The following is a 12939-nucleotide window of genomic DNA, read 5'->3' as shown; positions in this document are numbered from 1 at the left end:
TTACATTCCTCAGCCAGAAGACTTAGAACCCATGCTTGAGCCAAAGCCTCCATTAAAACCACTGCCCCACCCTGCATTTGATGCTGATCCCCAACCAATTGCTGCCCCAGAATTAGAACCACTATAAGAGTTATTTCCAGAATTGAAGGCCTGATTTGACTCCCTCTGCGTGTTGCCTTGGCTTTGGTTATTACCCAATGGGCCTGGCTGGTTCTGCCGGCTGGCTAACATGCCCATGATACCCCAACTGCTGTGTAGCGCTGCCTGGGCTGCAGCCATCACGGCTGAATTAATGCTGAACTCACCAAAGTTTATCCCACCACCCATATTACTACTTTGGTTGTTTTGCAAACTAGCTCCACCCCCTCTACTATTACCAAATCCACCCTGATTCCCAAAGCCACCTGGATTACCACCAAATCTTCCACTTCTTTCTGTCTATTGCTATTGTGCTTAGGTTTGGCATTGGGTATTTGAATGCTGATTCCTTTAATGATCAAGTCCTCTCCACAAAGAGATTGTGCAACCCACATATGTTTATTGCGGCACTATTCACAGTAGCAAAGACTTGGAACCAACCCAAATGTCCATCAATGACAGACTGGATTAAGAAAATGTGGCACATATACACCATGGAATACTATGCAGCCATAAAAAAAGGATGAGTTCATGTCCTTTGGAGGGACATGGATGAAGCTGGAAACCACCATTCTCAGCAAACTATCACAAAGACAGAAAATCAAACACCGCATGTTCTCACTCATAGGTGGGAACTGAACAATGAGAACACTTGGTCACAGGGAGGGGAGCATCACACACCGGGGCATGTCAAGGAGTGGGGGCCTGGGGGAGGGGTACCATTAGGAGAAATACCTAATGTAAATGACGAGCTGATGGGTGCAGCAAAACAACATGGCACATGCATACCTATGTAACAAACCTGCACGTTGTGCACATGTACCCTAGAACTCAAAGTATAATAAAAATCAAAAATAAATTTTAAAAAGAGAGAGATTGAGCAATCTGATCATCTGCAAATGTAACAAAGGTAAAGGCCCTGAATGGCTTGGAGATGAAGACATTACCACTTCCCCGTACTCACAGAAGAACCGCGACAGCTCATCCACAGTCATGTTCTCTGTACTGCCCCCAAAACACTTTTCTGCTTCTCAAAGTTTCATCTGGGCTTTGCTTAGAATTAGAAAGTTTACAGTCACACCATTGTCCATCTACTATATGTCGCTGTGACATTACTTTCACCTGTGTTTCATATTCCACAGAATGAACAAAGCAAACCCCTCTGAATGACCAGTCTTAATATCTTTTTAGACCTGCACCGTAAGAACTCCAAAGGTACTAAAATGTTTTTTCAGATCCTGTTCAGTTGTTTTCCATGGGAGATCGAGCACTTTTCACTTTCACTGCTGATGAAGCATCTGTCTCATCCATTTTGCTTCTGTTGTCTTTGGGATAGTTGAAAACATATACCAGATTTCCCCAGCCAGCATCGGGGCATGCAGAATTCCTTCTACCAGCCGGAAACCTCTCATACACTGAGACACTGGATTCCTGTAGCAAAGCCTGCGAGCCCCTTGGCCGTAATCATGGACAGCAGCGCCGTCCCATTGTTTTCTGGTGGTATTTAAATGGGCTAATTGTTCTCATCTTCGGTTACCTGAATCTATTCAGACATCTTTCACTTTTCTGCTAGGCTGCTGCTGGGAATCCCAACAGGGACACCGAGGGAGTGACAGATTCAAGCACAGCCCAATAACCACTTCGCTCCCACAAAATGCTAGGGGCTTTTTATCAACTCTATAAAGACAACATCAACTCCTCAAGCAGTCTATTCATATCTGAAAATATGGCATTCCAATGAAAGCCTTGGTAAAATAACCAGTGTCTCCAATGTCCTGATACAAAAGAAAACATATTCTTATTGAACTTAGGCAAATAACTACAGTGTCATAAAATAATACTCATGAATAGTTTTTAAATTCTGGAGAAATCAGGTAGAGAGAAAGGTAAATGTTTCAATTTTGCTCAAAAAAGTATATTTTACCCAATTAATGTAAGCTATAAATGACCAAAAGAAAAATATAAAATGATTTACTGACTCTGGAAAACAAAATGGAAAAAGAAGGCCTGGTGTGGTGGCACGCATCTGTAGTCCCAGTTACTCTGGAGGCTGAGGTGTGAGGATCTCGTGAGCTAGCAGTTTGAGTCCAGCCTGGACAACATAATTAGATACAATTTCTAAGGATAAAATTTTAAAGTTAAAAGGAAAAAGAAAAGGAAGATTAGAATAGTAGAGAAAATCAGAGGCAGTCTTTGTCTCTTCAAAAAATTTTTTTAAAGGAATCATAAGGGTTTCAGAAAACAAAAGTCATAAACAATTATATCAGTCTTTTATCAGTTAAGGCCCATATAATGAATTCTTGTTTTGTTTGACGTTGGCCTAGCAATCTTCATGAATACATCAGCTTTTAATTAGAGATCTGGAAGTTTTTAACCTCATCCAATGGTATGATCTCCAAAGTTATCAGAAATCTATATTCAACAGTACTTATCAGTGTCCTTTCCATAAATTTCTTTGAAAAGGCAAAGTTTAGACTTTAACAAATAGTAAATGGCTTTTTAAGATAATCAAATTAAAACAATTTGGCGGGGCGCGGTAGCTGATGCCTTTAATTCCCAGCACTTTGAGAGGCCGAGGCAGGCATATTACCTGAGGTCAAGAGTTGGAGACCAGCCTGACCAATATGGTGAAACCCCATCTCTACTAAAAATACAAAATTAGCTGGGCGCGGTGGCACATGCCTGTAATCCCAGCTGCTCAGGAGGCTGAGGCAGGAGAATCACTTGAACCTGGGAGGCAGAGGTTGCAGAAAGTCAAGATCATGCCATTGCACTCCAGCCTGGGCAACAAGAGCAAAACTCCATCTCAGAAATAACAACAAAAACAATTCTCTGTGGATAACAAGACTTAGAACAGCCATGATTAAAGATGCAACTGAGGCTGGGAGCGATGGCTCACGCCTGTAATCCCAGCACTTTGGGAGGCCGAGGTGGGCAGATCACCTGAGGTCAGGAGTTTGAGACCAGCCTGACCAACATGGAGAAACCCTGTCTCTACTAGAAATACAAAATTAGCCCAGTGTGGTAGCATATGCCTGTAATCCCAGTTACTCAGGAGGCTGAGGCAGGAGAATCGCTTGAACCAGGGAGGCAGAAGTTGCAGTGAGCCAAGATCACGCCACTACACTCCAGCCTGGGCAAAAGAGTGAGACTCAGTCTCCAAAAAAAAAAAAAAAAAAGATGCAAAGACGCAACTGACAAAGAAATTTGATTATTTCTGTGGTATAGAAGTTAATGTAAAATCATATTATGACTGATAACATATACCAAGACATATCAGAATTTAGAAATATCATAGAATATTGGAACACATGTAACCAACACATGTATATGTATACAAATATAATTTAAACACCATTTCTTATTTGACAGTGCTTTCCATGTGATTTTAACATGCCAAACAAGCCTAATATGTCTCTTTTGGACGTCCAGGGACTTCCAAGTTAGTCAGGTGAAAAAGACTTGATTTTAGAATTTGAAATTTGATTTTGGGGGAAGTATTTCAAATATCAAAGTTTAAGATACTTGTCGTTTCTCAGCCTTTTGGCTAAGATCAAGTATAAAATGATTGATGTCAAAATCGGATCACAAATCACCATAAAATAAGTCAGTCATTTAGCCAAAGTGACAAGACGTTTCAAAAAACAAACACCTTTACTCTTGGAGAGAGGAGACTCAGTTTCCCAATCAAAAGACCCAATACAGACAGCATAAAGCCAGCTGAATCTATCGTTCCCTCTCTCCCTTCTCTCTTTTTTTTTTTTTTGGCAGTTTACACAAAAGGTGAACAAAACCTTTTAATATCCCTTATTAATACTACACTGAAATCTTGTTCATATAAGAAAACCAAATTAGACCTTTGCATTAGTATATTATTAATGTGAAAGCTAATTTTAGTAAAAACTTATAAATAAATCTATGCAATCTCAATCTGCTTTGACCACAAAAGTTTTTTTATAAAATTTTATAACTTTTTACAAATTTTTAAAAAGTCTTCTTTTCCCAACTTTTAATATTCATTTAGTTTCTCTACATAATTTTTAAAATGTGAAATGTGTCCAGCCTCTAAACTAGACAAAAGTACTTTGCCTTTAACAAAAACTACATCTTCTGGGAGCTAAATGATGAGAACACATGGACACATAGAGAGGAGCGCACACAACAGGGCGTTTGGAGGGTGGAGGGTGGAAGGAAGGAGAGAATCAGGAAAAATAACTAATGGATACTAGGCTTAATACATTTAATAACTAAAATTAACTAATGGGTACTAAGCTTAGTACTTTTCATATACCAAGACATATCAGAATTTAGAAATATCATACAATATTGGAGCACATGTAACCAACACATGTACATATTCATCACCTGGGTAATGACATAATCTATACAACAAACCCCAATACACAAATTTACCTATGTAACAAACCTATACTTGCAGCCCTCAACTTAAAATTAAAGTATTAAAAAAAACTGTATCTCATTTATTTTTTATAATGCTCTTCATGAAAAACACATCCTGTTTTTGTTGTTGTTGTTTGTTTGTTTTTTGAGACACAGTCTCAGTCTGTCGGCCAGGCTGGAGTGCAGTGGCACGATCTCGGCTCACTGCAACCTCTGCCTCCCGGGCTCAAGCAATTCTCCAGCCTCAGTCTCCTGAGCAGCTGGGATTACAGGTGTTCGCCACCACTCCCGGCTAACTTTTGTATTTTTAGTAGAGATGGGGTTTCACCATGTTGGCCAGGCTGGTCTCGAACTCCTGACCTCAGGTAATCCACCCACCTCAGCCTCCCAAATTGCTGGGATTACAGGCATGAGCCACCACACCCAGCCCACATCCTGTTTTTTTTTTTTTTTTTTTTTTGATACTTTGCATAAAGAGTCTTCCTCTTGTATCTAGCAGTTTTAATTACATATATTAATTACAATGTTATATCTTAGTAAGCCTTATTTCCAGTGAGAAAACTAGGAAGTGATTTTGAACTGTTTTATATCAGTATCAATAGATTAAAACCATTTCATAATTTTGAGGAAAATGTCTTCTCATTTTTTAATTAACAGATCTAAATATATTGTTTTTAATATTAAACATAAGATGCCAAAGTATATAAACTTTACCTTATATGTAATAGTTAGTGTTTTAATATTTTAATTTACCTAGCAACGACTCAGACTCTTTATGATTCCGTTACTTAACACAACTTTTTAATATTTTAAATTACTAATAAAAAGTTTCTGTGCTTCTTGTTTCCATAATTTTACCTAGTTTCCTGCCAATGTCAACATTTTGCAAAACTAGAGTTCTATATTACTGAAAGGTTCTTGTATCAGTTCGAACCCCAAGAGCGGCCAGCAGACAACACCGGGTGGTGTGGAGCAACACGCTGTTTTAATGAGCGCCTGGGTGCAGGTGAGCTGAGGCCTAAAATGGCGTCAGTACCAAATGAGAACGGGGCAGGGGTTTCATAGTCTCCTGCAAACAGGAAGTGCCTCAGTCTGATGTAACTGCTATGCGTGGTATCCAGACGGCCTCTCTCTGAGTCTTCAGGCGGGTATGTGTCTTCCCGCCAGCTCTCTTCCTGCTTCTGTTATCTTGCTGGCTGCTATCTCGCAGGCTGCTGGCACAAGTGGTCTTGTGCCTTGGGACTGGGCCTGAGAAGGGAGAAGTTATTCATTCCCTTAAGCTTTCAGGCCCCGGAGAGAATCTTTCAATTACGATCAGGACATTGACATCAATACACTAAGATGCAAAATTTTCCCTCAAAACAAAGGTCATTTGCGTTGTTCTTTTATAGCTAACTCTACGTCTCTACTGCCCCCAATTCCTCCTTAAACACTAGTAACCACTAATCTGTTCTCTATTTTCTAATTTTGTCTTTTATTATTATTATTTTCGAGACAAAGTCTTGCTTTGTTGCCCAGACTGGAGTGCAGTGAGGCGCTATCTCGGCTCACTGCAACCTCCGCCTCCTGGGTTCAAGCGATTCCCCTGCCTCAGCCTCCCAAGTAGCTAGGATCACAGGTATGTGCCACTACTCCTAGCTAATTTTTTTGTATTTTCAGTAAAGACGGGGTTTCACCATATTGGTCAGGCTGGTCTTGTACTCCTGACCTTGTGATCCACCCACCTCAGCCTCCCAAAGTGCTGGGATTACAGACATAAGCCACTGCGCCCAGCTGTATTTGTCATTTTGAGAATGTTAATATAAATAAATTCTAGGGGAAGTTTACCCGTCACCCTCTGCGGGTTCACTGAAAATAAACTGGAAAAAGATAGATTAATAGGAGAAAAAAATCACACATAATTTTTTTTAAATGACCACACTATAGGGGAAGAGCAGGAGAATGATTACCCAAATAACCCAAGAGATGTAGAAACCTGTTTATCCTTTTTCATAGAGTAGGAAGGAGATTGGGAATGTAGACAGTTCTTCTGAGGGATAGTAAATCATTAGAGAGAAGTGAATGAACCTGGGAGGTGTTAGGCAGACATTATGGGAAAGTGAGGAATGGAGTTGCACAGGAATTAAGGTTGTCTTATTATGTGAATGAAGTCCCCCAGGTAATCTCTGGGAGCTGCCCTTGGAAGAATAGATGAAAAGTGTGTTGGGCATGGTGATTACTCCTAGCCTCATCTCTTTTCCAGTAGTTAATCTTTTCCAATTATTTTCTGAGATCTCTAGGGAGCGGATTTAAGACATTGGAATTTCTTTTAGAAAGAAAGCTTTGTTGATCAGACAAGAAAACTCCAAAGAGAGTCTTTCTCTGCATTTGGGAGAGAAGGAAGGACAAGGTTAGAGAAACCTTGACTTTCAGGCAGCATGCAAGGCTTCCTAGCATGTCAAAGTGCCAGTCTTTGGGGTATCACTTGCTGAGCCCCAATAGATTCATATAGTATATGAACCATTGAGACTGTTTTTTTTCACTCAGCATAATTCCCTGGAGATTTATCAAAGTTGATGCACATGTCAAAAGTCCTTTCCTTTTTATTCCAAGTGTCAGTGTAGCACAGTTTATTCAGCCATTCAGTCACTATGATATCTGGGTTGATTCCAGTTTTGTGTTATTATAAATGTCAACTGAAGAATGATGTTCATAAATTTGGAGAGGAGAGCTTTATTTCTTATAAAGAGTTGCAGCCTGTAGGTTGGCCATTCTTACAGGCTGGGAAATGCAGCCTCTGGTCAGAAGCTGAAAACAGACACTTGAGGGTAGAAAGAATAAGACATGGATTTATGCTAAATGAAGTAGCAAAATATACATATTCAATAAGTAATAGGAGCAGTCGTGAATATTCATGAAAGGAGAAACCTACATGTGCAGTTGAGCTTCATGCCTCTTCAGGGACCCATGTTCAAAAACTAGTGGCCATAACAATCTGAGGGGAGCGTTTTTGGCCCCCCGACATCAAAAGGTGAAGCAGAGGACACAGCCTCACTGAGCTAGACACAGCGACTCATGCCTGTAATCCCAGCACTTTGGGAGGCTGAGACAGGTGGATTGCTCGAGCCCAGGAGATCAAGACTGGCCTGGGCAACATGGCAAAACCCTGTCTCTACAAAACACACAAAAAATTAGCTGGGTGTGGTGGGGCATTCTTGTGATGCCAGCTACTTGTCAGGCTGAGGTGGAAGGATTGCCTGAGCTGGGGAGGTGGAGGCTGCGGTGAGCCATTATCATGCCACTGTACTGCAGCCTGGGTGACAGGGTGAGATCCTGTCTTAATAAAAATAGTAAAAACAAAAACTCTCACTGTGCATCCTCTGTAGACTGGCCAGAATGACTCCATGGTCAGTGGTCTCTATCAGTAAGGAATGCTAGTTGGTTACCTTGTTGAAACTTCAAAAGGGAGGGGCAGCATCAGGCAGTTGGTTGATATCAGGGTGGAGTGAGTCTTTCCAAAGGGCTGGTTTCTGTTTAACTCTTAGGAAAGAAAGCCTAATGGTGGTTAGTAAGGGAGGGAGTATAAGGAGGGAGTATAAAGAGGGGTACAAGGAGATGTGTCCAACCCCAGGTTTCTCTGGGGTTCCCTTGGCCAAGAGGGAGTCTGTCCAGTTTGTTGAGGGTCTTAGGATTTCATTTTGATTTCTCACCAATAAAGTGACTATAAACATTTGTGTACAGGTTTTTGCATGAATATGAAAGTACATTAGACTTATATTCCTGCTGTAACGAATCATCACAAATTTAATGGCTTAAAACAATATAAACTTATTATCTTACACTTAGGGAGGTCAGAGGTCTGCCTTTCTTCTGGAGGCTCTAGGGAAAAAAAAATCCATTCTTTGTCTTTTCCTTCTAGAGGTTGCTGGCATTTGTTGCTTTTGGCTTCATTAATCCACCTAATTTAATCACCTCTGCAAAAAACCTCTGCCATGTAAAGTAATGTGTTCCCAAATTCTGTGGATTAGGATGTATACATCATTATGGGGCTATTATTTAGCTGGGCACAATGAATTTTCACTTCTCTGGGTTAAGTGTAACTGCCCAATGGGTTCACCTTGCCTGCTGCCTAGACAGAGCTTATTTATCAAGATAGGGGAATTACAATACAGAAAGAGTAATTCACGCAGAGCCAGCTGTGCAGGAGACTGGAGCTTTATTATTACCCCAATCAGTCTCCCCAAGCATTCAGGGATCAGAGTTTTTAAGGATAATTTGGTGGGTTGGGGACAGCCAGTGAGTCAGGAGTGCTGACTGATTGGGTAAGGAGATGAAATCATAAGGAGTCAAAACTGTCTTGCACGGAGTCAGTTCCTGGGTGGGGATCACAAGATCAGATGAGCCAGTTTATTAGTCTGGGTCGTGCTGTTACTGGAGGGGGTCCTGATCCAGACCCCAAGAGAGGGTTCTTGGATCTTGCGCAAAAAACGACTGGAGGCAAATCCATAAAGTGAAAGCAAGTTTATTAAGAAAGTAAAAGAATAAGGAATGGCTACTCCATAGGCAGAGCAGCCGTAAGGGCTGCTGTTTGGCTGTTTTAATGGTTATTTGTTGATTATATGCTAAACAAGGCATGGATTATTCAGGAGTTTTCTGGGAAGAGGGTGAGCAATTCCCAAAACTGAGGGTTCCTGTTTTTCAACTATATAGGGTAACTTCCTGGCGTTGTGGTGACATTTGTAAACTGTCATGGCACTGGTGGGAGAGTGTTTCAGCAAGTGAATGCATCGTAATTAGTGTATAATGAGCAGTGAGGATGACCAGAGGTCACTTTTGTCACCATCTTGGTTTTGATGGGTTTTGACCAGCTTCTTTATCTCATTCTTTTATGAACAAGGTCTTTATGACCTTGTGCTGACCTCCTGTCTTATCCTGTGACTTAGACTGCCTGACCTCCTGGGAATGCAGCCCAGTAGGAGAAGCCTTATTTTACCCAGCCCCCATTTAAGATGGAGTCGTTCTGGTTCATGTCCCTTGGACAGTGCCAGCTGATTCATGAAGTGCAGGGGCTGTAAAATATCTCAAGCAGTGATCTTAGGTTTTATAATAATAATGTTATTCTCCAGGTGCATGACTCCAAAACTATAATTTCTAATCTTGTGGCTAATTTGTTAGTCCTACAAAGGCAGTCATGTCCCCAGACAAGAAGGAGGTCTGTTTTGGGAAAGGGCTTTTATCATCTTTGTTTTAAACTACAAACTAAGTTCCTCCCAAAGTTAGTTCAACCTATGCCCAGGGATGAGCAAGCATTATTTGGAGGTTAGAAGCAAAATGGACTTGGTTAGCTAAGATCTCTTTCACTGTCTCAGTTATAATTTTACAATGGCAGCTTCACAGGTATCCAAAAGTGCAACAATTCGTTCATATGATAGTTGTATGTATAGTTTTTTATGAAATTGTCAGTTTTCCATATTGACTGCCTCAGTTTATAATCCCCTAAGCAACATGGGAGTGACATAGTTTCTCTACAACTTCACGAGCATTTGGTGCTGTCACTCTTTTTTTATTTTAGCCATTCTAATAGGTGGTTAATGATATCTTACTATGGCTTTAATTTGCATTTCTCTAATAGCTAAAGATGTTGGATATACTCATGGTTTTTACATGGCATCTGTATATTCTCTTTGGTAAAGTATCTGTCCATATCTCTTTGTCTGCATTATTTTTAATGTAAATAACCAGCAGTTCTTTAGAAATATTTTCACCAGGGGTAATAACAGAATTAAGCCATTCTTTGGATAAATTTTTGACCTCCATCTCTGGGGAAATTTTAGTGTAGTGCTTCTAAAACTTTAGTGTGCATCAGAATCATGAGTAGAGCTTATTAAACAAATTGTTGCAACGCAACCAAAATTTCAAAATTTCTGATTTAATAACTATGGGGTGGGCTGTAGATAATCTGCATTTCCAATGAACTTCCTTGTGTTGCTGATCCTCTTATTCCAGGAAATAATTTCCTGCTGCCTTTTTTTTTTTTTTTTCCTTTGAGACAGGGTCTCACTTTGTTGCCCAGGCTGGAGTGTAGTGGTGCAAACACAGCTCACTGCAGCCTCAACTTCCTGGGCTCAAGTGATCATCCCACCTTAGCCTCTCAAGTATCTGGGACTACAGGTGAATGCCACCACGCCCAGCTAATTTTTGTAGTTTTTGTAGAGATGGAGTTTCACCACGTTACCAAGGCTGGTCCTGAGCTCAAGGGATCTGCCTGCCTCAGCCTCCCAAAGTTCTGGGATTACAGGTGTGAGCCACTGCACCACACCCACCATTTTGTCATTGTAAATTTTCCTGTAGTAAACTGACAATGAATGAGAAAGTTGTGCTCAAAAGTGAAGTGCTACCAAAAAACAAAAATGGTTGGAGACATGTCAAAAAGACACAAGAACCAACCTGATCTTCAAAAGGCTAAAACTAGAATAATTTGAACAATAAAATAAGTAATAACTGTACTGGATTACAACCTAAAGAATAAAACAAATATCTCTAAGTCTTGTGAAAGGAAAATATAACTTTGGACCCCAAATTCACTAAGCCAAAGGGAAAAGTCAAGCTGTAGGGTAAAACTGCCTCCCATTGTATTCCTAAATAAAATAGCTACAAAGATAAAAAAGCTGTATACCTCCCTCACAACTTTCCCACAAGGAAATTTCTTGTAGACAAAGGACAGAAAGAACTCAGTCATCCCTCTGCTCCCATGAGACAAATGCATATGTGACTGCTTCCTTTGCCCTGTTGTTTCGCTAAGCTAGACAAAGGCATAAGTGACTACTACTATAAGTTGTGTATTCAAAGGCTCATCAGAAACTCAAAACAATACAATCATTTGTCTCTTATCTACCTATCCAGATGGGATAATTCCCTTGACCCCCTTCGTGGGCAGGAACGGGAATAGTTTGTTTCGCTTAGCCCTCCGCTGGCCACTCCTCATGAGAGGGAACGTGCAAGCAAGCAAGTATGGGAACCGGAGCAAATGAACCAAATGAACGCTGTAACCCACCTGTTGTTACCCTCTGATGGAAGCAGGCTCTGTGCAGCCCCGTGGCAGCATCCAAGCATGTTACAACCAATGCTCTTTCATCTCTGCCATCTGGGGATGGCCAAATGCCAAACAGTTGAAAGGGTCAGGTTGGCAGCCCCTGCCCTCTCGGTACCTGGGTTCTTGTTTGGCGTCCAGGAAGAATCAGGTCACATGAATGGATTGAAGGGTAATGTATGTGGAGGATTTTACTGGGCAGTGGAAGTGGCTGTCAGTGGAATGGGGAGTGAGAAAGGGGATGGATGGTATGGGAAAAAAAGTGATCTTTCCCTGAAGACTGGCCATCTCCGGCCAGGCCTCTCTCTGAACCCGCACATCTGAAGTTAGCCATGTCTATCCATAGTCTCCAATGCTCAGTTGCTTCTCTGCTCACCACTCAACCACTTGTATGCCCAATGCTCAGCTGCTTGTATCCCCAACAGTCGCTTATGTTGCTCTGCCAGCTGAAGTCTTTTTATGGGCACATGATATGGGCATGGCAGATCAAACAGGCAACATTTGGGTGGAAAAAATGGGGTTGGCTGTTTTTACTTAGGGCCTCAGTTTCAGGCTTAAGGGTAGGGTTTAGCAGGGAGCCCAGCCCTTCTGTATCACTATGACCTGGACGCCCCATCCCCACTTCAAGTTGTCCCACCTTTCTGGACTGAACCATTGTGCATCTTACCTATATTGATTAATGTCTCATGTCTCCCTAAAATGTATAAAACCAAACTGTGCCCTGACCCCTTTGAGCACATGTCAACAGGACCTCCTGAGGCTGTGTCATGGATGTGTCCTTAACCTTGGCAAAATAAACTTTCAAAGTTGAGTAAGACCTGTCTCACATATTTTGGGTTCATAGTCCATTGTTATATAAATAAATGGGGGAGGCTGGGTGCCATTGCTCACGCCTGTAATCCCACCACTTTGGGATGCCAAGGCGGGTGGACCACTTAAGGCCAGGAGTTCGAGATCAGCCTAGCCAACATGGTGAAATCCTGTCTATACTAAAAATACAAAAATTAGCCAGGCATGGTGGCAGGGACCTGTACTCCCAGCTACTCAGGAGTTTGAGGTGGGAGAATTGCTTGCAACTGGGAGGCGGAGGTTGCAGTGAGCTGAGATCACTTCACTGCACTCCAGCCTGGGTGACAGAGTGAGACCCTATCTCAAAAAAAAAAAAAAAAAAAAGAATAAATGGGGGAGAAGGGGCAAGCCTTACTTACATATGAATTCTAAATAACATATCTAAGTACTCTCCCACCAAGGAGGTGAAGTTTTAATTCTCTTCCTCTTGAGTGTGGGCTGGATTTAATGACTCATCTTAAGGAGAAAATACTAACTTTGCC

At 41.3% G+C, this 12939-nt stretch overlaps 1 pseudogene; it reads right to left on the bottom strand.

Moving 5' to 3' along the window:
• On the bottom strand, positions 1-1693 carry LOC105482216 (TAR DNA-binding protein 43-like; annotated as a pseudogene).
• Positions 1694-12939: the final 11246 nt, after the last annotated feature.

This window comes from Macaca nemestrina, chromosome 8 (genome assembly GCF_043159975.1).
Source record: "Macaca nemestrina isolate mMacNem1 chromosome 8, mMacNem.hap1, whole genome shotgun sequence".
Taxonomy (NCBI): Eukaryota; Metazoa; Chordata; class Mammalia; order Primates; family Cercopithecidae; genus Macaca; species Macaca nemestrina.
Note: the sequence above shows the minus strand (reverse complement) of the source record. Positions and strands in the feature narration are given on the sequence as shown.